Below are 26,394 nucleotides of genomic sequence, written 5' to 3'. Positions count from 1 at the left end.
CGGCTTCTATCTTCTGGCTCTGCGAGGAGGACAGCGGCGCGGCTCTGGGACGAACTCCAGGGTGAGACCTGTGTTCCGACTCCCTCTGGAGCTAATGGTGTCCAGTAGCCTAAGAAACAGGACCTTGAAACTCAGAGAAGTAGGGCTGTTTCTCTTCCCTCAGTCCCACGATGCAGGGAGTCTGTTGCCAGCAGTGCTCCCTGAAAATAAGAAAACCTAATTAACATACTTTCTTAGCAGGAAACTCAGGAGAGCTCCCTGCAGTGCACCCATCTCCTCTGGGCACAGTATCAAACTGAGGTCTGGAAGAGGGGCATAGAGGGAGGAGCCAGTGCACACCCAGAGTCAAAGTCTTTCTTAAAGTGCCCATGTCTCCTGCGGAGCCCGTCTATCCCCATGGTCCTTACGGAGTCCCAGCATCCTCTAGGACGTTAGAGAAATTAAGAGGTAGCTCTTCCTCAATAGCTTGAACCCATGCTTCAATGCCTTTTGCAGCCCAAGAGGCTGCCATAGTGGGTCTATTTACAGCACCTGTAAGGATGTAAATAGACTTCAAGCAGCCTTCCACACGTTTATCCGTCAGTTCCTTCAAAGAGGTGACGTGGTGACAGGCAGAGTAGATGACACCACAATACGGGCTACATGCGAGTCCACTGGTGGCGGGGTTTCCCACTTATTACGCAACTCCGCTGAAATAGGATAACCAGCTAGCATCTTTTTAGACACAGAAAATGTCTTTCCTGGAGAAGGCCAGGATTCTCGACGTATGTCAATTAAATGGTCAGAATGTGGTAAAACTAAATTTACTAACCTTCTGATGTTTGAACTTATCAGGTTTCTTACACATGTCAGGAGGGTCAACGTCATCATCAATCTGAAGAATCAGCTTGTAAGACTCCACTAGGTCAGGGACATCAACCTGTGTTGTAGAATCACCATCAGAAGCAGCAGTATCGGCATCTGATGGATCAGTATATTCCTCATCCGAATCGTAAGAATCATCCGAAATATTAGTAGATTGTGAGGAAGAAATGGCCTGCTTAGATGACCCTTTGGTCCCAATAGGGCGAGGGGTAGGTTTTTGTTTAACCAAGGACTGATTTAATTGCTGTAACTGGGTTGACAGAGTATCCGCCCATGGTGGGTTAACCACAGGGACAATACGTGGCTGTAATGGCACAGGAGGTCCCACAGGGAGCGTAAGCGGTGTTACAAGCGTAGTCAGCATATTGGAAAATGCAGCCCAAGGTGGGTCTTGATGTGCCACAGGTGCTGCGGGCTGACTAGGGAGGGCAGAACACCCACTACCTGAACCCTCAGCAGAAATCTTTTCCTCAGATAAATCAGTGACGTAAGCACTGCATGATGCAGACATTATTGGGAATGTAGCCGTAGGCCGTAATAGTACAAAATAGCCAGACAAACACAATACCTGACAAAAAAAACTCTGTGTTATGTGACCGCAAATTCACAGCACAACAGAGGATTTAAGCGGTATCAAGTGACTGAAACACACAGTGAAAAATACTGAACAGTATATCCTGTGGAACACTATGTGGTATATGAGACCCCGACACACTTAGATCCCCAGGGTACAGAATATAGTGATAGCAATGTGTGTGATACACAGAAAATAATTCACACAGCAGCTGTAGGCACACACAGTCACAGGTACAATGCAGAAATGATTACATATAATCAATAAAACTGCACTGGACTAGTAATACTACATATAGCTATGTATGTATACAGATATAACAATGCACAGTAAACACTGGATGTATATAACAGAATACTTGTACTAAATATTCATATAGAATGCACTTGTTCTTAACTAACGCTGTCTAAACGACATGTAGAACACTTAAGTGTCCTGTAAATGCACAGCGCTGATGAGACAGGCGGCTTTACAGAGAAGACAGTGTCCAGCAGTCCCAGGATCAGTACAGCTCTGTGAAATGGCGCCCAAACGCTGACAGGGAGTGAGGGGGAGAGAGATGCAGCTCCAGGGCAGGAACACCTGTTGTAGATGGCGCCTGGAGCTGGGGGAAGGGCTACAGGTCAGCGCCTTATCCCCTACTGCTGGACTTCACCACTGGGTGTTATGGAGCCTATGTTAAACGAATTTTAGTAAATCCGACCTGTGCTCCCTGCCCTGGTGGATATAGTGGGGGCCCTGCACGGCCAGTGTCCACACCAGCGGGACCGCAACCGGATCGCGAAAAAAGCTATTTTCAGGGCTGCCTAGCGCCCTGTTAGGCACCAACTTACAAACTGAGCTCCAGTGCCTGGAGGCGGGGCTATAGAGAAGGCGGTGCAGTGCATCCTGGGAACAAAGCTTTAGCCTGTTGGTGCCTCGGATCAAGATCCAACTCTACACCCCGATGTTATTCCCTGTGGAATACCAGTGTACCCCGATGCAGAAAAAAACAGTAGCAGTACGCAAAAGCATGGACGAGGATGAATACCGAAATGCCTCTGGCATTTCCTTTAGCAACTGAATGAAGCAGGAAGATAAAAGCGGAGTAGCAAGATGCAAAAGAACATAGTAGGGGCACTCTTGACCTATACTGTTAAAATGTAACGTTTACTTATATCAATAAAACATAAAAGAGAAACAACGTAGATACGCCGTTAGGACTCTTGAAGCAGTAACAGTATGTATCATATAAACTGTAGTCAGTGTCAAGGTAAATAGAGAAAACAACATTCCAAGGTCACATACTATAGAAGCTTTTGACGGCAAAGTTTCTTTCAAATAAGTTTACCATATAATATAGATATCGCTCATATTGAGGAGAGCAGACCCTGCTAATCAAGGAATCAATAAATGTAAAAACACACAAATGTAGCAGAATCTATCAGAAGTATAATTTATCAGAAAAGTATGAAAAGCATTCACATCCGAGGTGCCAGATTTCTACTTTTTGTAAATTGACATCTAAAGCCTAGTACACACTAAACGAATCCCCGCAGACGCAGATATTGGCGGCGGCGGGAACCCAGCATCGGCAAGTGGATACACACTTGCCGATGCCAACATATGTAGCATGGGTGTCGTTAACGAGGACCTCCGTCGTCTGTCCATGTTCATTGAGTGTATACACTGGACGAGGTTGTAAAAGATCTCGCTCAGCTTGACCTTTCTGAGTGAGATTTTTCACTTTCTCGTCTAGTATGTGTGGGGCTTTAGACAGTGATTAACAAATGAGAGAATCCAACCACACTGAATTGTCAACAAAAGGCCAGAATCGGATGTGTGTGCAAACCAAATGGTTTACATACAACTTCAATGTTTGTGGGTCTGTGCATACTCAGAACGAGTCCTGTATGATCGCTTACAGCAGCGGTGGCCAACCCGGGGCTCTTTCATCCTCCACATGCGTCTCGATCCGCTCCCGGCCACCGCTTCCAGACACAGCGCACTCAGAGTCCCAGCAGGTCTCCAGCGGCGGTGTCTATCTAAAATTCGGCGCCGGCCCGTGAGCCAATCAGAGCTCGCGGACTGGCAGCTAAGGCTCCTGATTGGCTCCTGGACCGTGAGCTCTGATTAGCTCATGGGCCGGCGCCAAATTGAAGATAGACACCGCCGCCGGAGACTGAGGGGTAAGGAGAGGCGCACGCTGCGCTCTCCTCCCCTCACAGCAGCAGCGTTTTTATTTGGGGGGGGGGGGGTGAGTGAGGCACTGTGGGGGCATTTGTATCAGCACTGGGGGCATATCTGACACTGTGGGGGCATTTGTATCAGCACTGGGGGCATATCTGGCACTGTTGTAGGCATTGTGTGGGCATGTGTATCTGCACTGGGGGCATATGAGGCACTGTGGGGGCATGTGTATCTGCACTGGGGCATATCTGGCACTGTGTGGGCATGTTTATCTGCACGTGGGCATATCTGGCACTGTGTGGGCATGTTTATCTGCACGTGGGCATATCTGGCACTGTGTGGGCATACATGTATTTGGCACTGTGAGGGCATACATGTATTTGGCACTGTGGGGCATATATGTATCTTGCACTGTGGGGACATGTGTATCTGGTACTGGAGGCATATATGTATCTGGCACTGGGGGCATATATGTATCTGGCACTGGGGGCATATATGTATCTGGCACTGTGGGGGCATGTGTATCTGGCACTGGGGGCATATATTTATCTGGCACTGTGGTGGCACCAATTTTTTGGCATTTTTATATGTATGGGGCACTGTACAACATGGCTAAATGGGGTTATGACAAGGTCACACTCCTACAAACGTCATACCGAAAGGTGTGTGCACAAAAGTGGGGCGTGGCTTTGTGACAACTAGACCACACCCCCATTTTTGCACGCACACCTTAGGTGCGCACATGATTGTGGCTCTTGCCCCTGCCTATGGATCTTTTCTGGCTCTTTGCCTCTGACTGGTTGGCCACCCCTGGCTTACAGTCTCCTCTTGGCCAGAGCATGGTGGACATGCTGCAGTGTTCGGGGTGCAGAGCAGCGACAGTTCTACAAAACACAGCTTTGTAGGTATGCCGAACCCAGTGTCTTTGTTGCTGGACACAGACTTAATAGACCTGGTAGAGAGGGTCTGATTGACAGTCTGGGACAGTAAGAACAAGTTAGGCTAGTTGGCATTACTGAATATAAACATAGTAAGCAGAGTATCATGACACAACATGCAAGTACAAATGTAGATAGCATTGAGCAGAGCATGCAGGCCATGAGGGCAGTACTACTTGTAATAACATTTTAATGGGTGTGATTCAATTGTTTTCCCATAAAAGTTGCCACTAGAATTGATCCGACGGAGTAATTCAACTGTTCAGACGCACATTTCTGCTCAGAGCCTCCTGAAGTAGTGATCAGAAATGTGCAAAAACTTTGTGGTTTACCTGCTTTACGGGGATAAACCCAGTTTAATTGGGTACAGCAAGCCCGATCATGGGTGCCTGGAACAATGGAATTGCTCATTCGGGCGCACATTAATTATAGTGGCGCCCACAAAAAATTAATCTCTCCCCAATATGTGCTAGGCAATAAAAACATGCAGGTTCCACACTGTTTAGTAGTGCTGAAAAGATAAACCAGCTGCCAAAAATGGAGAGAACCCAAGTCCAGACACAAGCATGGCCCAGCCAACGACACTGTAGTGCAGAAGCCCACGAGGAGAACACTGCTAGACACCCTGTCAAAAGTGCAACTTCTCCGCCTTATTGACAGGGGTCTGTCCTGTTGGTGCAAGGCTGTGGCTTCTGGCGCGTAGGCCAATGTGAGGAAATAGTACTATGCGACAGGACAGCTGGACTCCATATCTGGCCAGAGTAAGAGTATATATTTTTCTCTACGAAAATATATATTGCAAGACTCCATGGGGGATTTTTACCTATAAAAGCAAATACCTTTGTGAAATCCATTCTCTGATGAATCTACCTTTCACTAGGCAGAGATACTGGTTAGTTGTATGACTAGAGGTCTGCAAAGTAAAGATTTGTTCTGTTACTCATTTTTCCTGCAGGATAATTTGGACTATGGGCCTAATTCAGAGTTGATCGCAGCAGCAAAGTTGTTAGCAGTTGGGCAAAACCATGTGCACTGCAGGTGGGGCATATATAACATGTGCAGAGAGAGTTAGATTTGGGTGTGGTGTGTTCAAACTGAAATCTAAATTGCAGTGTAAAAATAAAGCAGCCAGTATTTACCCTGCACAGAAAAAAAATAACCCATCCAAATCTAAAGGGCCCTACACACTAATAGATTTTACTAAACGATATGAACGTTCTCGTAGGCCAGAGAACTCGTTCATATCGTTCAGTGTGTAGGCACCAACGATGAACGATACGCGGCCCCGCGTTCGTTCATCGTTGATGCCCTGTCGCTTATGCATGCAAGCCAATATGGATGAGATTGTCCATATTAGTATGAACTGCTATTGAGCCAGGTGACGGGGGGAGTGAAGAAACTTCACTCCCTCCGCCGCCGGGTCGCCCGTATCTGCCATCAGGCAGCTCGGCGACATATGGCCAAATGTGTAGGGGGCATTACTCTCTCTGCACATGTTATAACTGCCCCCCCTGCAGTGCACATGGTTTTGCCCAACTGCTAACAAATTTGCTGCTGTGATCAACTCTGAATTACCCCCTATATTCCTATGCCTCTTGCTACAAGCACATGTGAAGTCTTTGCACAAATGTGATTATACTTCATGTGGCTTTCAGCTTTCATACAGACAAGGCTTTGCAGTGATTTACAAATTCCTTTTTGAACATATGCACGGAAAGAACTGACACCCGGGGCCGGCCTGGCCAACCTGTGGCTCTACAGCTGTTGGGAAATGACAAGTCCCAAAATGCCATGCCAGTTTTGCTATTAGGGAATGCTAAAACTGTGGCAGGGCATGCTGGGATGTGTAGTTTCACAGTTGATGGAGAGCCACAGATGGGCCAGGACTGCCATGGGATGTATTTAATAAGTAGCTGCTTTGTAAAGCAGCAGCTCGTCATCGTCTCTGGATGCAGGATTTTAAAGGGCAATGATATTAAATGCAAAACACTCCTGGCTTTGCTTTTAATATTATTTCCCTTGTAAATCTAGCGGCAGCTTTGAAAAGCCACAGCTTCGTAAATTTGCCCCAAGAATACTGACTTGCATTCAGTCCCCAGTGGATAATTATCCCAGGTGGCCATTATAACGAGTCTCATTTCCACTACATAGATTTTCTTTATTGTATAGTTTCTTTTTGCTTTACTATACTCCATTTTGCACATACTACCTGTGCTTCTGAGTTTTTCAACTGTTTTGCTGTGTTCAGTATAATTTACCGACAGACGGTCATAATACCGACAGCCATTGGCCTACAGTCAAAACAGTGACACCGTTAAAATACCGATATTCCTTATGCCGACATGATCAAAATGCAGACATTGTCAGAATACAGTAATTTGAAATGTCGACATGTCAAAATACCGACATTTGTTTTCCTGGGTTTTTGGTGTCAATGTCGGCATAGGTTAACACGAACACAGTCTAAGTGTACCGCGTCCCCACGCATGGCTCGCGCTCGGAACACTATTATATTCCCCCTCCAGGTCCACTGGGATGGTAAAGTATGAACAAGTCTGTTTTCATGCAAAAATTAATAAGAAACGAATGTCGCCATTTTGACATGTCGGCATTTCAAATGCCGGTATTCTAACTATGTCGGCATTCTGAACATGTCAGCATAATGAATGTCGGTATTTTGACTGTCGGGATTATGACCGTCGGTAAATCAACTACTACCCGTTTTGCTACCTAACTCTTCGGAAGCCATACCCATCATGTTCTGATTGCACAAAAGGCCTATTTTGTCTATAATTTGAGAGACTGAATGCCTGTGCGCCCCTGCTGGTGTTCCTACCATGGGCAATTTCTTTTCTGTGTAAAATAAACCTGCATGATGTTAAAGGCATCCTAAGAAAAGTATAACGTGTGCCTATCTCCACCAGACGGAAACGTGTAAAAAAAAACAAAAAAAAACCCCACCATGATTTTTAGCCAGCCCTAATCTGCAACCACCCTGCATACTCATGCTCTACTCCATTTAGCTTCTTTAAGCAGTTTACCATTGAAAATGGAAAGCGCCAACTGAGATGTCGTTAGCTGATAAACAGTTAAAATGTCGACGAGCAGAAGGGGACAGCGGTATGCTGAACCCGAAATACCGGCACGTTAATACTTTGCAGTACAGCATTACAACTGACTCAGCTACAACTTTAAACATGATGCTTTAACATCACGTTTAATCTTCTAAATCCAACACAGGAGGTAATTCAGATCTGATCGCAGCAGCAAATTTGTTAGCTAATGGGCAAAACCATGTGCACTGCTGGTGGTGCAGATCTAAAATGTGCAGAGAGAGTTAGATTTGGATGGGTTATTTTGTTTCTGTGCAGGGTAAATACTGGCTGCTTTATTTTTTACACTGCAATCTAGATTTCAGTTTGAACACACCCCACCCAAATCTAACTTTCCCTGCACAGCCCCCCCCCCCCCCACCCCCACCCCCCTGCAGTGCACATGGTTTTGCCCATTAGCTAACAAATTTGCTGCTGCTAACAGATCTGAATTAGGTCCACAGTTACACTTTTGTACAGCGCAATACTAGCATGCCATCATCTTGGGTTCAACATGCCTCTGCCCCCCTTCTGCTTATCAACATTTTACCTGTCCATGAGCCTTACATTTCCATGTAAATATGGACCGAAAAGTTTCACCCATGGAATAAATGCCATCTTGATGTGCCACTACAGAGCCATCTCAACCAGGTGTGGTATGGAAGGTAGATAGTAATTAGGTCGAAAGTCTCTAGGTCAACAGTAAGTAGGTCGACGTGAGTTTTTTTTTTTTTTTTGGTGTCGTTTTCTTCATAGAGTGACCGGGAACCCCAATTAGTGCAGATTACCATTCCAATCGTAGTCCACGTGGATTGTTAAGTATGAAAAGGTTCAAAAAAAGAAAAGAACAACCGTGAAAAACTCATGTCCACCTTTTGACCTGTCAACCTAGAACACGTCAACCTAGAGACCCTGTCGACCAATAGTGGTCAACCTAGATAGTGTCGACCTAGTTACTGTCAACCTAGAGACCGGATCCCATCTCAACCATACAAAAATAAGCACACTTTTTTTTTTTTTTTTTGCAAAAATAGCATTCGCACTGCAAACGGCTTCCTAGGCTACAACCAGTGCATCTGAATTACTGACTACTTTCCAACTATGCCTTTTTTGAATACCCCATATTTTTTTTTTTAGAAATTGATTAATTCCTAAATTAATAATGGCAATGGCATCCATCCTTGTATATTGGGTGTTTTAATGATATGAAAAATAAATGCATAAAAGTACATCTTGGCAAATCTTGGCCCCTTTGCATAATTCATCATACCTCATTTCAAGTAGCAATTATGTATATATTAAGGTTATTTACTTGTTTTACCTATGCAATTTATTGTATGTCTTAGCCCTTATGTACAAAACTACAGAATGCTTGTGACTCCATAAGTACAATATATAATAAACTATATTTACTGTAATTCACTCATGTTTTATATATACGTTATGGTAAGAACTTACCGTTGATAACGTGATTTCTCTTATGTCCACAGCTATCCACAGGATAACATTGGGATATGCCGGAGTGACAGCGGAAATGGCACCAAACGGTCACGAGCTTTCTGGCCTCCCAGGATGCATTGGGGCTTCTCCATATAATCCCGCCCACTGACAATCAGTTCTTTCCACAGCAATTTAGGCAGGAGCACTGGATAGAAACCTATTCAGGCGATAAGAACACACACGCACACCCTTTCATGCAAGAGGGAAGAGGTTTAGTGATTGTAAAGATCCTCAAATCAGGTGCGTCAGGGTGGGACCCCTGTGGATACAAGAGAAATCACGTTATCAACAGTAAGTTCTTACCATAACGTATATTTCTCTGGCTGGGTCCACAGGTTATCCACAGGATAACATTGGGATTCCCAAAGCCAGTTTTAGTGGTGGGGACGCTCCTGATTAGACAGGAGAAACTTTTGCCCGAATTCAGCGTCATGAGAGGCAAAAGTATCCATGGCATAATATCTAATGAATGTGTTAATGGAAGACCATGTGGCTGCCTTACAAATCTGTTCTGCTGAAGCACCATGTTGTGCTGCCCACGAAGGACCTACCTTACGTGTAGAGTGAGCAGAGACATTAGCCGGAGTAGGGAGATCAGCACGAGAATAAGCTTCTGAAATTGTCATTAGGAGCCATCTTGCCAGCGTCTGTTTACTAGCAGGCCATCCTCTTCTATGAAATCCATAATGGATGAAGAGAGAATCTGTTTTTCTGATGGCACTAGTACGATCTATGTAGATCCTTAATGCTCGGACCTCGTCTAGCGACGCTTCTCCCGCAGAAAGCCCCGATACCTGAAAAGCTGGGACTACAATCTCTTCTTTAAGGTGAAACTTTGAAACCACCTTTGGAAGATAAGGCAGTTCTCAGAACTAGATCTGGTTATCTGGAAAAAAACTTAGGAAAGGAGACTTACACGACAGTGCTCCTATATCTGACACTCTTCTGGCTGACGCCATTGCCAGTAGAAAGAGTACTTTAGCCGTTAACCATTTAAGATCTGCTCTCTTAAGTGGTTCAAACGGAGGTCCCTGAAGGATTTTAAGAACCAGATTCAAATCCCAGGGAGCTGCAGGAGGAACAAATGGAGGTTGAATATGTACAACTCCCTGAAAGAAAGTATGCACATCCTGTAAGTCAACAATCTTTCTCTGAAACCATACAGTTAATGCTGATACTTGAACTCTCAAGGAAGCTTCTTTCAATCCCTTATCCAATCCTGCTTGAAGAAAATCCCAAATCCTGGATACTTTACAAGATCTTGGATTCAAACTATTTCACTACACCAATGAATATAGGCTTGCCATATTCGATGATAAATACGAGCTGAAGAAGGTTTTCTTGCTCTAAGCATAGTTTGAATTACTTGTTTTGAAAATACTCTAGCTTCTAGGATAGAGGTTTCAACAGCCACGCCGTCAAAGACAGACGATCCAGATGGCTATGATAAGAAGGACCCTGCATTAGTAGATCTGGACGTTGAGGGAGCAGTATTGGCGCTTCCACGAACATCCTTAGAAGATCTGTATACCAATGCCTTCTTGGCCAAGCTGGAGCTATTAGAATTATGGCTCCCTTTGCTTGCTTTATTTTCCTCACTACTCTGGGTAACAGAGATTGGAGGGAACAAATATGCCAGATGAAATTTCCATTTTACTGACAGTGCGGCTACAAAGATCACTCCGGGATCCTTTGTTCTTGATCCGTACCTCGGAACTTTGTTGTTTAGACGAGACGCCATGAGGTCTATCTGTGGCTGACCCCATCTGTTCACTATAGTCTGATACACTTCTGGGTGTAATGCCCATTCGGTTTCCTGAATGGTGTGTCGACTGAGAAAATCCGCTTCCCAGTTCAGTACGCCTGGAACAAACACTGCTGACAATGCTGGAAGATGGAGTTCTGCCCACCTTAGTATGGGAGTTACTTCCTCCATCAATCTCTTGCTGTGAGTTTCTCCATGATGATTAAGGTACGCTACTGTTGTTGCATTGTCTGAGCAAATCTGGACTGATCTTCCTTGCAGACTGTCCTTTGCCTGAACTAGAGCCATATAAATGGCCCGTATTTCCAACAGATTTATTGGCAGGCGACTTTCCCTTATGGTCCATTTTCCCTGGAACCAAAGGCTTTCGAGTACCGCTCCCCAGCCTTGAAGACCGGCATCTGTTGTCAGGACTTGCCATTCTTTTATCCAAAAGGGTCTCCCCTTATTTAAATGGTCCCTCTGTAGCCACCAAGCTAGAGACCTTCTAACGTTTACTGGAAATCTTATCTGTTTTTTTATTGTCTGATGATTTCCATTCCATTTGGTCAGAATAAGGTGCTGTAGTGGTCTGGAGTGGAACTGTGCATATTCCACCATGTCGAAGGTTGACACCATCAGACCCAACAGTCGCATTGCTGCATGGACTGAAATTGTCTGAGTGTGCAACACCTCCTGAGTCATGACCTGCACCTTGGCTATTTTTTTCTCTGGTAAGAAAATTCTCTGTAGGCCTGAATCCAATATGGCCCCCAAATGAACCATCCGCTGTGACGGATTCAGAGACGACTTTTCCCAGTTTATGAGCCAACTGTGTCTTTGTAGATAAACTACTGTCTGTTGAAGATGGCTCAAAAGTAATTCCTGCGAATGTGCTAGGATTAAAAGGTCGTCGAGGTATGGAAAATAAGAATTTACTTACCGATAATTCTATTTCTCGGAGTCCGTAGTGGATGCTGGGGTTCCTGAAAGGACCATGGGGAATAGCGGCTCCGCAGGAGACAGGGCACAAAAAGTAAAGCTTTAGGATCAGGTGGTGTGCACTGGCTCCTCCCCCTATGACCCTCCTCCAAGCCTCAGTTAGGATACTGTGCCCGGACGAGCGTACACAATAAGGAAGGATTTATGAATCCCGGGTAAGACTCATACCAGCCACACCAATCACACTGTACAACCTGTGATCTGAACCCAGTTAACAGTATGATAACAGCGGAGCCTCTGAAAGATGGCTCACAACAATAATAACCCGATTTTTGTAACTATGTACAAGTATTGCAGATAATCCGGACTTGGGATGGGCGCCCAGCATCCACTACGGACTCAGAGAAATAGAATTATCGGTAAGTAAATTCTTATTTTCTCTATCGTCCTAGTGGATGCTGGGGTTCCTGAAAGGACCATGGGGATTATACCAAAGCTCCCAAACGGGCGGGAGAGTGCGGATGACTCTGCAGCACCGAATGAGAGAACTCCAGGTCCTCCTTAGCCAGGTTATCAAATTTGTAGGATTTTACAAACGTGTTTGCCCCTGACTAAATAGCCGCTCGGCAAAGTTGTAAAGCCGAGACCCCTCGGGCAGCCGCCCAAGATGAGCCCACCTTCCTTGTGGAATGGGCATTTACATATTTTGGCTGTGGCAGGCCTGCCACAGAATGTGCAAGCTGAATTGTATTACACATCCAACTAGCAAAAGTCTGCTTAGAAGCAAGAGCACCCAGTTTGTTGGGTGCATACAGGATAACAGCAAGTCAGTTTTCCTGACTCCAGCCGTCCTGGAACCTATATTTTCAGGGCCCTGACCACATCTAGCAACTTGGAGTCCTCCAAGTCCCTAGTAGGCGCAAGACACCACAATAAGCTGGTTCAGGTGAAACACTGACACCACCTTAGGGAGAGAACTGGGGACGAGTCCGCAGCTCTGCCCTGTCCGAATGGACAAACAGATATGGGCTTTTTTGAGAAAAAAAAAAACACCAATTTGACACTCGCCTGGTCCAGGCCAGGTCCAAGAGCATGTTCACTTTTCATGTGAGATGCTTCAAATCCACAGATTTGACTGGTTTTAAACCAATGTGTTTTGAGGAATCCCAGAACTACGTTGAGATCCCACAGTGCCACTGGAGGCACAAAAGGGGGTTGTATATGCAATACTCCCTTGACAAACTTCTGGACTTCAGGAACTGAAGCCAATTCTTTCTGGAAGAAAAATCGACAGGGCCGAAATTTGAACCTTAATGGACCCCAATTTGAGGCCCATAGACACTCCTGTTTGCAGGAAATGCAGGAATCGACCGAGTTGAAATTTCTTCGTGGGGCCTTCCTGGCCTCACACCACGCAACATATTTTCGCCACATGTGGTGATAATGTTGTGCGGTCACCTCCTTTCTGGCTTTGACCAGGGTAGGAATGACCTCTTCCTGAATGCCTTTTCCCTTAGGATCCGGCGTTCCACCGCCATGCCGTCAAACGCAGCTGCGGTAAGTCTTGGAACAGACATGGTACTTGCTGAAACAAGTCCCTTCTTAGCGGCAGAGGCCATAAGTCCTCTGTGAGCATCTCTTGAAGTTCCGGGTACCAAGTCCTTCTTGGCCAATCCGGAGCCATGAGTATAGTTCTTACTCCTCTACGTCTTATAATTCTCAGTACCTTAGGTATGAAAAACAGAGGATGGAACACATACACCGACTGGTACACCCACGGTGTTACCAGAACGTCCACAGCTATTGCCTGAGGGTCTCTTAACCTGGCGCAATACCTGTCCCGTTTTTTGTTCAGACGGGACGCCATCACGTCCACCTTTGGTAATTCCCAACGGTTTACAATCATGTGGAAAACTTCCCCATGAAGTTCCCACTCTGCCGGGTGGAGGTCGTGCCTACTGAGGAAGTCTGCTTCCCAGTTTCCATTCCCGGAATGAAACACTGCTGACAGTGCTATCACATGATTTTCCGCCCAGCGAAAAGTCCTTGCAGTTTTTGCCACTGCCCTCCTGCTTCTTGTGCCGCCCTGTCTATTTACGTGGGCGACTGCCGTGATGTTTTATCCAACTGGATCAATACCGGCTGACCTTGAAGCAGAGGTCTTGCTAAGCTTAGAGCATTATAAATTTACCCTTAGCTATATTTATGTGGAGAAAAGTCTCCAGACTTGATCACACTCCCTGGAAATTTTTTCCTTGTGTGACTGCTCCCCAGCCTCTCGGGCTGGCCTCCGTGGTCACCAACATCCAAAACTGAATGCCGAATCTGCGGCCCTCTAGAAGATGAGCACTCTGTAACCACCACAGGAGAGACACCCTTGTCCTTGGATATAGGGTTATCCGCTGATGCATCTGAAGATGCGATCCGGACCATTTGTCCAGCAGATCCCACTGAAAAGTTCTTGCATGAAATCTGCCGACTGGAATTGCTTCGAAGGAAGTCACCATTTTTTTTACCATGGCCCTTGTGCAATGATGCACTGATTTTAGGAGGTTCCTGACTAGCTCGGATAACTCCCTGGCTTTCTCTTCCGGGAGAAACACCTTTTTCTGGACTGTGTCCAGAATCATCCCTAAGCACAGGAGACTTGTTGTCGGGATCAGCTGCGATTTTGGAATATTTAGAATCCACCCCTGCTGTTTTAACAGTATCCGAGATAGTGCTACTCCGACCTCCAACTGTTCCCTGGACTTTGCCCTTATCAGGAGATCGTCCAAGTAAGGGATAATTAAGACGCCTTTTCTTCGAAGAAGAACCATCATTTCGGCCATTACCTTGGTAAAGACCCGGGGTGCCGTGGACAATCCAAACGGCAGCGTCTGAAACTGATAGGGACAGTTCTGTACCACGAACCTGAGGTACCCTTAGTGATAAGGGCAAATTTGGGACATGGAGGTAAGCATCCCTGATGTCTCGGGACACCATATAGTCCCCTTCTTCCCGGTTCGTTATCACTGCTCTGAGTGACTCCATCTTGATTTGAACCTTTGTAAGTGTTCAAATTTTTTTAGATTTAGAATAGGTCTCACCTAGCCTTCTGGCTTCAGTACCACAATATAGTGTGGAATAATACCCCTTTTCTTGTTGTAGGAGGGGTAATTTAATTATCACCTGCTGGGAATACAGCTCGTGAATTGTTTCCCATACTGCCTCCTTGTCGGAGGGAGACCTTGGTAAAGCAGACTTCAGGAGCCTGCGCAGGGGAAACGTCTCGACATTCCAATCTGTACCCCTGGGATACTACTTGTAGGATCCAGGGGTCCTGTACGGTCTCAGCGTCATGCTGAGAGCTTGTCAGAAGCGGTGGAACGCTTCTGTTCCTGGGAATGGGCTGCCTGCTGCAGTCTTCTTCCCTTTCCTCTATCCCTGGGCAGATATGACTCTTATAGGGACGAAAGGACTGAAGCTGAAAAGACGGTGTCTTTTTCTGCAGAGATGTGACTTAGGGTAAAAAACGGTGGATTTTCCAGCAGTTGCCGTGGCCACCAGGTCCGATGGACCGACCCCAAATAACTCCTCTTCCTTTATACGGCAATACACCTTTGTGCCGTTTGGAATCTGCATCACCTGACCACTGTCGTGTCCATAAACATCTTCTGGCAGATATGGACATCGCACTTACTCTTGATGTCAGAGTGCAAATATCCCTCTGTGCATCTCGCATATATAGAAATGCATCCTTTAAATGCTCTATAGTCAATAAAATACTGTCCCTGTCAAGGGTATCAATATTTTTAGTCAGGGAATCCGACCAAGCCACCCCAGCTCTGCACATCCAGGCTGAGGCGATCGCTGGTCGCAGTATAACACCAGTATGTGTGTATATACTTTTTATGATATTTTCCAGCCTCCTGTCAGCTGGCTCCTTGAGGACGGCCCTATCTATAGACGGTACCGCCACTTGTTCTGATAAGCGTGTGAGCGCCTTATCCACCCTAAGGGGTGTTTCCCAACGCGCCCTAACTTCTGGCGGGAAAGGGTATACCGCCCATATTTTCTATCGGGGGGAACCCACGCATCATCACACACTTCATTTAATTTATCTGATTCAGGAAAAACTGCGGTAGTTTTTTCACATCCCACATAATACCCTCTTTTGTGGTACTTGTAGTATCAGAAATATGTAACACCTCCTTCATTGCCCTTACCGTGTGGCCCTAATAAGGAATACGTTTGTTTATTCACCGTCGACACTGGATTCAGTGTCCCTGTCTGTGTCGACCGACTAAAGTAAACGGGCGTTTTAAAACCCCTGACGGTGTTTTTGAGACGTCTGGACCGGTACTAATTGTTTGTCGGCCGTCTCATGTCGTCAACCGACCTTGCCGCGTGTTGACATTATCACGTAATTCCCTAAATAAGCCATCCATTCCGGTGTCGACTCCCTAGAGAGTGACATCACCATTACAGGCAATTGCTCCGCCTCCTCACCAACATCGTCCTCATACATGTCGACACACACGTACCGACACACAGCACACACACAGGGAATGCTCTGATAGAGGACAGGACCTACTAGCCCTTTGGAGAGACAGAGGGAGAGTTTGCCAGCACACACCAAAAACGCTATAATTATATAGGGACAACCTTATATAAGTGTTTTCCCTTATAGCTTCTTTTTTATATATTTCTAACGCCAAATTAGTGCCCCCCCTCTCTGTTTTAACCCTGTTTCTGTAGTGCAGTGCAGGGGAGAGCCTGGGAGCCTTCCCTCCAGCCTTTCTGTGAGGGAAAATGGCGCTGTGTGCTGAGGAGATAGGCCCCGCCCCTTTTTCGGCGGCCTCGTCTCCCGCTCTTAACGGATTCTGGCAGGGGTTAAATATCTCCATATAGCCCCCGGAGGCTATATGTGAGGTATTTTTAGCCAAAAATAGGTTTTCATTGCCTCCCAGGGCGCCCCCCTTCCAGCGCCCTGCACCCTCAGTGACTGCCGTGTGAAGTGTGCTGAGAGGAAATGGCGCACAGCTGCAGTGCTGTGCGCTACCTTAAGAAGACTGAGGAGTCTTCATGCCGCCGATTCTGGACCTTCTTCTTGTTTCAGCATCTGCAAGGGGGCCGGCGGCGAGGCTCCGGTGACCATCCAGGCTGTACCTGTGATCGTCCCTCTGGAGCTAATGTCCAGTAGCCAAAGAAGCCAATCCATCCTGCACGCAGGTGAGTTCACTTCTTCTCCCCTAAGTCCCTCGTTGCAGTGATCCTGTTGCCAGCAGGACTCACTGTAAAATAAAAAACCTAAGCTAAACTTTTCTAAGCAGCTCTTTAGGAGAGCCACCTAGATTGCACCCTTCTCGGCCGGGCACAAAAATCTAACTGGGGCTTGGAGGAGGGTCATAGGGGGAGGAGCCAGTGCACACCACCTGATCCTAAAGCTTTACTTTTTGTGCCCTGTCTCCTGCGGAGCCGCTATTCCCCATGGTCCTTTCAGGAACCCCAGCATCCACTAGGACGATAGAGAAATATTCTTATCCCCTGTCTGCGGAGATAAGCTGCCATAACCACCATAATTTTGGTAAACACCCTGGGTGCTGTTGCTAGCCCGAAGGGCAAGGCTTGGAACTGAAAATGTTGCTGGAGGATGGCAAACTTGAGGTAACATTGATGAGACCGTGCTATAGGCACATGTAGGTAAGCATCCTGTATATCCAGGGATACCATGTAATCTCCTGGTTCCGTAGCCAACACTATAGAGCGTAACGTCTCCATGCGGAACCTTGGAATCCAAATGTATTTGTTTAACATTTTGAGATTGAGAATTGGTCGGAATGACCCATTTGGCTTCTGAATCAAAAATAGATTGGAGTAAAAACCCTGTACCCTTTGAGATTGGGGGTACCGGGACAATCACAACCGACTGAAACAATTTCTGAATTGCTTCTTGCAGGGCATTGGCCTTCGACTCTATACGAGACGGACTGGTGCAAAAAAATCTTTGAGGAGGCTGCCTCCTGAATGGGAACCCATAACCGAGAGATACCACCTTCTGCACTCAAGCATCTGTCGTCGACTGTTGCCATATGTGTGCAAAATGAAGGAGTCGGCCCCCAACCCTGGAATCGTCCAGGCGGAGGCCCATCTCCTCAGGCTGATGGTTTCTGTTCAGGCTTGGAAGCTAGCTTTCTACTAGCCTATTGCTTCCTACCCCTGGCTGATCTATTGAACTGGGGTTGCTTAGACTCCTCTTTAGCTTTTGCTTTGCCTTGCCATCGAAATGGCCAAAATTTTGAACCCCTAGTCTCAGGGTTATAACTAGCCGGAAATCTGACTTTTTTAGACTCAGCTTCTGATTCTAAAATATCGGTCAATTGTTTCCCAAACAATATATTACCAATGTTAAGGATGTAGGAGTGCCTGATAAGTTTTCCTCGTCACTTTTGCCGCTCACAGACATGGTAATAATCTGTTTTTATGACTACACAATTTGTGCCTGAAAATCACCCATATATAAATATATAGAAGTGAGATCAATCTGACCACAACCGTGAACCTGAATTGAGGTTCAGAACCGAACTGACAACATATAAAAGTCAGCACACATACTAGCACTCAGTCACATGTTAAAACATTAAACATTGTCATATGAGAATACAATCACCATCATAATAACTTACAAGTAAGTAGGAAAATTGTATTTCTGTTTTTAACCAGTTTTTCAGACATATCATGCAGAAACAACAGTAATATACAGGCCTCATATGCAATATGTACCAAAAATTAACAATTCATACTAACAAGTAGAGAGAATTTTTAGTACTGTATAACCCATTTCTCCATAGAGTGGGATACAGGGAGACTCATCACACTTTCATATCCATCAATACGCTTGCAAAACGCTGAGTGGATTCAGACGCTACTGGTGTACACTGCCGCTCCGATAACTGATGAGAGACACGGACGCTCACGAACGGACACAGACGCTCAGTGAATGTTACGTGTATGCAGACGCTACGGCCTGCGACTCGGTCTAGGCGGCAACTCTACTGTACACAACCGCAGGGTCTAAGCTGCGACCGAGTACCCTCGTGTTAGCGTCTGAGACGGAAGTGAGGTCATTAGTTCATAGACGGGAGACGCACGGACACTGGTCATGAACTTGGGGGAGGGGCGGTCAGGAGAGCGTCTAATTCCCCCTGTTGACTTAAACTCCAAGGATCGCGGCCTCAACCTAGTCCTGGCACCTATGATCCCTAAAGCACAGCGCTGTTGCACTTAAGAGTGGCGGCGCATCAACACACTGTTTGTAGTCTCCACCAATACAGTGTAGCTGTGTCCGGAACCCCTAGTAAGAGGAAACTGATGCCTTACCTTCTCCCCATGCTCCGGCCACAGCCTGGTTACGTCTGCTGGACCTGCTAGAACATCCGACACAGACGTCCGTCGAGACAGCACTATACCGCGAGGGTAAGCGTTGTTGCGACCCGGTGGAGAGTTGTTGGAGCGACTCTTTCTAGTATGCGTTTAAGACGCTGTTAAGAAAAGTCACTCAAAAAAAAAATAGTAAGACTATAAAAATAAAATAATAAAAGCTTCAGGCTGCTATTAACCGCAGCCTAGTGACCATGGTCCGGCTCCTGCCGCACCAAACAAAAAACTGATTTGACTGAGTCAGTGGGCGGGATTATATGGAGAAGCCCCGATGCATCCTGGGAGGCCAGAAAGCTTGTGACCGTTTGGTGCCATTTCCGCTGTCACTCCGGCATATCCCAATGTTATCCTGTGGATAACCTGTGGACTCAGCCAGATAAATATAATATAATGTACACATTCTAAGGTCTAATAAAATCAGAAGTCATGAGAAAGCAATGACTATATACAAGTGGTATCCGGACTCCAGGTCGACAGTGAATAGGTCGACATGAGTTATTCATATTTTTTTCCATTATTTGAACTTTTTCATACTTTACGATCCACGTGGACTACGACTGTGAACGGTAAACTGTGCTAAGCGCAGCGAGGCACCTTCCCCGAAGCATGGTGAGCGAAGCGAGCCATGCGAGGAGACACGGTGCACTAATTGGGGTTCCTGATCACTTTACGAAGAAAACGACACCCAAAAAACATAAAACCTCATGTCAACCTTGTTCATGTCGACCTATTTCTGGTGTCGACCTAGTCACTGTCGTCCAATAAGCATTGACCTAATGTATGTCGACCTAGACACTGTCGACCCTGAGTCCCATACCCATACAAGTATGAGGCCACCGACCAAGAACAATTATACAGGTCAGAGAAATATCAGATTATTTATAATATATGTAAAACATTACAGTAGAGGATTACTCGTAATAAATGTTTTTTTAAAGAATTCTCAAGAGGTACATAAGAACTGACATGTTCTACAAAATGAGATTAGAAACTAGCATCAAAAGGTTATTCATTCATATTTACATTAGGAGCACATGTGTATTATCTATGCGCTAATGTACCTCCCTAAAGGATAGAGCAGTGATTCCAAATCTTTTTGAATCACGGCACCCTAGAGGATCAGAATTTTTTTCACAGCACCCCTAGGCCAAAGGTTTCTTATTGAGAAATTTATAAAGAAATATTAAATTAAGTAAATTGTGTTTATATGTCATCCTTAAGGCCCGTACACACTGGTCGATGTATCGGCCGTTCTCTTGAACGGCCGATACATCGCGGGACCGTCGGCCAGTGTGTACGGGCGATACGTCTGTGAACTCCGTCGTTCACAGACGTATCGCGTCGGCCGCGCAGCACAGCCGACAGCCAATATATCTAACGATATATTGGCCCGTCGCTGTGTGTGTACGGGGCGGTCGTCCGACCGCCCGTACACATGCTGCGGCGGCCGGCGGTGATTGACAGGTGAACTGGGCGGGCGCGAGTGCCCGCCCGCCCAGTTCATTACGTCAGTCCCCCGACGGATCGGGCTGTGTGTATGCACAGCACACTGCCCGATCCGTACATAGATATATCTGCAGATCAATTGATCTGCAGATATATCTAATAGTGTGTACCCACCTTTAGGCTCAGTTATGTGGTGAGGGATAGGATTTGCTTGTATTTGTCCAAATATGTTATGACTGACAGCCACAGACACTGGTTTTGCTCATTACATTGACCATAAAAATTTGAATTGGTCCTGGACCACCGATCTAAAGCTGGGTACACACTAGCAGATATATCTGCTGTTCAATCGATCTGCAGATATATCTGCAGATGGTGGTTGTTCATACACAGAAAGATGCACCAATGTATCTTAAAGATATATCTGCTGTTCAATCGATCTGCAGCTATATAAGCAGATGGAGATTGTTCATACACACTGAAAGATGCACTAATATATCTGCAGATATATTGGTCATCTGCTGTGTCGCACAGCAGATGCAATATATCTGTGAAAGACGTCTTTCACAGACATATTGCTTGTACACACCTGCAGATCAGCAAAAGATATATTGGACAACCAACTGATTGGCCAATATATCTGCCAGTGTGTACCCAGCATAAGGCACCCCTGCAAGTGCCCTGAGGCACCCCAGCACACACTTTGTGAACCACTGGGATAGAGTAATGGCTGGTATACATGGGAGAGATGTGTGCTGAGCGAACCGCTCAGCACACATCTCTCCCGCCGCTCAGCACAGCGCGATGTGTGCTGAGCAATGCAGGGGAGGCCGCTCATTTCACCCAGCGGGTGAAATGAGCGACGTGCTCTAGCAACGGCGATAGCGATGCGCGGGGCCGCGCATCGCTATCGCTGTGGGGAGTACACACGAGTGATCTGTGCTTAAAATCTAAGCAATCTAGTCAGATTGCTTAGATTTTAAGCATGGACCTCTCCGTGAGTATCCCCCTTAAGTAAATCAGCAGCCACTCTGACATTCCATGACTATATGGGGAAATTCAATTGGTAATGGCGCTGGCAATGGGCCATCACAATACTCATAATAGTGGCATATTGAGACTGAACCAACAATCAGTATATTTCGTACACTCCTAGGAGTGCAAAAAAAAAAAAAAAACATACATGCCAGGCAAATCAAGACACAACATCAATCAAAAATGAATATTCATCTATAATAGCATTAAAGGGTCTATTTACTAAGCCTTGGGTGGAGATAAAGTGGCTCCTAACTGTCATTTTTCAAACACAGCTTGTGACATGGCAGTTAGGAGCCGATTGGCTCCACTGACTTTTTTCACTCAAGGCTTAGTAAATAGACCCCTAAGTCACAGGCTTAGAACTCTAAGGTGACACCTACTAACAGTGTATGCATAAATTAGAGCCTGTGTAATTAGATAGAAGTATGCATAACAGCAACATACCAAATGTTTTCAACCTCTGTCCTACACCATGTTAAGTCTACCAAGATGCAGCCTTTGCCACTAATTGTGTATCCTATGTTTTGCGAGCTCCTCCCAGGCCCATCCCAAACTCCAATGCCATTATAGTTATACACATTCAGGGTTCTGCCCCTCACTTGAGAAAAGGTCTTAAGTGACAGCAACTATGCACCTAATATAATTTTTAGTATCACTTGAATAGTAAACACTTCAGATCTAGCACCAAAAAAAGGAAAAATAGACGGAGGAACACTGCAAAACTAAAGACAAGTCACAAATAATTAATTTCCTGTAAAATATATCCTCCTTCACGCAGTGAAGCATTTTCTGGCCTCCATACAGCACACATTCATTAAGTACAGAGCCTGCAGCCTCCTGCGCTGCGCACTGCTGGCCGCTAGGGGGCGCCCGTGACCTCAGGTGAGAAGATGTAGCAACAGAGTTGCAATAGGAACTCAGCGAAGCGCTGTTATATGTCCCTGCTCCCATTCCCCCTCTGCAAAGTTGTACCCCCCACCTCCTATTGTATTTACAGGCAGAGCATTGCTCTGTGCACTATGCAACCACTTGTCTCTCCCGCTAGCCTGGTTTCCCGGAGACCAACTAGTCCTGCTCTCCCTGCAGAGCAATTCTCCTCTCTAGCGCTGCAACATATTATTTTGTAACTGCAAAGCAAAACTCCCCTTTTACTTTGCAGGGCATCACTCCTCACCACTCTCCTCCCGTCCCAAAGCCGCCTCTTCCACCATAAGATGGCGTCAAAGGGCGGAGCTAGTCTGTAACCACGCCCACCGTGCTCTTATTTCTACGGCAACGGCTCCAAAGCCTTTTACTTCTAAACCAGCTGGGGCGCTAGGCAGCCAATCAGCGTGCAGGACCGGGCGACTCCGGGGCTCCCTAGTGCTGCCGCGGCCAGCAGTGTTATATATATTATTATCGCCTCTCACATATAGCCTGCCACAGATAGTAATGCTCTCTGAGTACATCTTTGCACATCAGCGCTGTGTCTAAAGGAATATGTGATCCACATTTACAGTGGCAATATACAACATGCTATGTCTGTCTCTGCCCCTCTCTTCTGTGACTTGTAGGCGGGCAGTTTTATTCAAGATTAACCATTTTTAATTTCGATATGTGCACTTTTTACCTACACAGCATATTGGCAACTTGTGCTAAACAGCTCCCACTAAGATTGATTTAGGGAAATGCTCAGATTTGACACTTTTTGTGGCATACATTACATTCTTCCCAGCAGTGGCGTAAATTCGTCACAGTTGCCCGGAGGCAAACATTATATACTGTTATTTTAAATCACACATTTCTTAGCGGTCATACCCAGGATTAGAATCCATGACCTGTTACACTAACAGCAGACACTGTACTGATGGAGTTATTTGCTCCTGTAGAGGAAGCATGACAATTCTAACTATATGAAGTTACGTGTAATTGTCAGAGAAGTATCTTCATATAGTTAAAATTCTCATATTTCCTATACAGGAGTAAACAGCTTCATCAGTAAGATGTCTGCTTCCAGTGTAATATGTTGGGGTGTTTAATCCTGGGTGTGATACTTGTAAAATGTGTATATTCAGTATAATAAAGAAGGTGTGATTTGTAAGGTACAGGGACCAGTGAGGAAGTCGGCCACTGAAAAGATAGCGGCAGCTATCAATTAACTTAATTCAATGGTGTCACAGAATGGGAGGAGAGGTGCCACCCTTCAGAGCAGGAACCTGGCGGCAGATGACTCCGTTGCCTCCCAGAGTTCTGCCTCTGCTTCCCAGTACATACTAAAATATAATTATATGTGAATATGTCTCTTCTGGGCCTATTTTGTCATTTTGTGGGATAACCCACAAAAACATGTTTTTGTAGATATCCGCAAATTTACAGTATTCTCTGAATGAATCTGGGTGGGTCCACAGCAGATATCAGGCTCATAAAAGCAGCCCCCAGTAACTAGCGCCAGCTCCAGATGGTGTTAGCCGCTGTAATCTATGGGCTACAGACCGCAAAAAAATTCTGGGAGAGTGATCTGTAGTAGGATCCCTCTCCAGCACTCTCCATATGTGCAAGTGCAATCAGCAGACTATGCATACAAAAAGCAGTGGTGCAAGTAGAAAAAATGTTTTAGTGGTACTGTGTGCACACGCCTAAGGCGTGCGTGCCAAAAAAATGGGTGTGGCCAATGAAAATGGCATGATACACATATGGGGGGGGGGGCAGATACACATATGACCCCAATAGTGCCAGATACACATATGCCCCCACAGTGCCAGATACACATATGCCCCCACTGTGCCAGATAAGCCCCCATCGTGCCAGATATGCTCCTACAGTAAAAACAACAAAGAAAATTGCTGCGCCTGTGTCTAGTAATTACTCAGCAAACAATTCTAATAACCTAAACCAGGGTTTGAGTAATGTTAAATGCACGTGCGCCACTATAAGGAGATGTGTGAAGCTCCTGTATGTATTAATTGAGCAAAGAAAGGGGAATAATAGAAGCGCTCATATTACTATAACATTATACTGCCCTGAATATATTACAACCAAAGAGTCAATAGAAATTAAACATATATTTCTCTTACGTCCTAGAGGATGCTGGGGACTCCGTAAGGACCATGGGGTATAGACGGGCTCCGCAGGAGATAGGGCACCTAAAAAGAACTTTGACTATGGGTGTGCACTGGCTCCTCCCTCTATGCCCCTCCTCCAGACCTCAGTTAGATCTTGTGCCCAGAGGAGAATGGGTGCACTGCAGAGAGCTCTCCAGAGTTTTCTGTGGAAAAAGAATTTTGTTAGGTTTTTTATTTTCAGGGAGTCCTGTTGGCAACAGGCTCCCTGCATCGTGGGACTGAGGAGAGAGAAGCAGAGCTGGCTTGTAAGGTTGGGCACTGCTTCTAGGCTACTGGACACCATTAGCTCCAGAGGGAGTCAGAACACAGGTCTCACCTGGGGTTCGTCCCGGAGCCGCGCCGCCGTCCTCCTCACAGATGCCGAAGATAGAAGCCGGGTGAGTATTGAGGAAAAGACTTCAGGCGGCAGAAGACATCAGATCTTCATGAGGTAAGCGCGCAGCGGTAAGCTGCGCGCCATTGCTCCCAGTCACACACACACAAGCAGGCACTGAAGGGTGCAGGGCGCAGGGGGGGGGGGGGGGGCGCGCCCTGGGCAGCAATAAACCTCAATTTGGCCATAAATAAGATGGATTAGGCTATGGGACAGTAAATCTGCTGACCCCCGCCATTTTATTAGCATATGATGATGGGACCGAAGCCTGCCGTCGGGTGGGCGGGGCTTGATCCTCAGCACTAACCAGCGCCATTTTCTCCACAGAGGCTGCATGAGAAAACGCTGGCTCCCTGTTCTCTCCCCTGCTGAGCTTCACAGGTTGGAAAAAGGAGGAGGGGGGCACTTTGGCGACGCAGTGAGTGGAGATTACAATTATAAACATATAACAGCGCTATCTGGTCATATATTCCAGTGTTTGTAAGCGCTGGGTGTGTGCTGGCATACTCTATCTCTCTGTCTCTCCTAAGGGCCTAGTTGGGGTTTTGTCCCCTTATAGGTAACTCCCTGTGTGTGGGGGGTGTCGGTACGTGTGTGTCGACATGTCTGAGGCGGAAGGCTTCTCCAAGGAGTAGGTGGAGCAAATGAGTGGTGTGTCCCCGTCGGTTGTGCCGACTCCAGATTGGATGGACATGTGGCATACGTTGCATGCAAGTGTGGCATCTTTACATAAAAGGCTTGATAAGGCTGGTTTAGGGGGGACATCAGGCGGTCAATCCTCAGATTGGACCGACTCACAGGGCCTGTCGGGGTCTCAAAAGCGTCCCTTAACACAAGACACTACTACCGACACGGATTCTGATTCCAGTGTCGACTATGACGAAGTAAAATTGCACCCTAGGGTGACTAAAACTATTCAGTGTATGATTGTGGCAATAAGGGATGTGTTGCATATTGTGGATGAACCCTCGGTCCCCGACACAAGGGTACACATGTTTAAGGAAAAGAAACAGATTATTAATTTTCCCACATCTCATGAATTAAATGAGTTCTTTGGAAAAGCTTGGGAGACTCCGGATAAGAGACCGCAGATCCCCAAAAGAATTTTTATGGCATACCCTTTCCCTAAGCAGGACAGGGAGATTTGGGAATTACCCCCCACTGTGGACAAGGCCCTGACGCGCTTGTCCA

At 46.1% G+C, this 26,394-nt stretch overlaps 1 protein-coding gene across 3 annotated transcripts in view; it reads right to left on the bottom strand.

The window, feature by feature from the left end:
• Nucleotides 1-23,001, bottom strand: part of L3MBTL3 (L3MBTL histone methyl-lysine binding protein 3) — a 200,671-nt gene extending 177,670 nt beyond the window's left edge. The window contains exon 1 of one of the 3 annotated variants that reach the window (XM_063954528.1): nt 22,904-23,001. The gene's annotated coding sequence lies outside the window, so the exon portion shown is untranslated. Of the gene's footprint in view, nt 1-22,173; nt 22,256-22,876 lie in introns of those variants that run through there. The other 2 variants (XM_063954526.1, XM_063954527.1) reach the window with 2 other exon arrangements.
• Nucleotides 23,002-26,394: the final 3,393 nt, after the last annotated feature.

This window comes from Pseudophryne corroboree, chromosome 2 (assembly GCF_028390025.1).
Source record: "Pseudophryne corroboree isolate aPseCor3 chromosome 2, aPseCor3.hap2, whole genome shotgun sequence".
Taxonomy (NCBI): domain Eukaryota; kingdom Metazoa; phylum Chordata; class Amphibia; order Anura; family Myobatrachidae; genus Pseudophryne; species Pseudophryne corroboree.
Note: the sequence above shows the minus strand (reverse complement) of the source record. Positions and strands in the feature narration are given on the sequence as shown.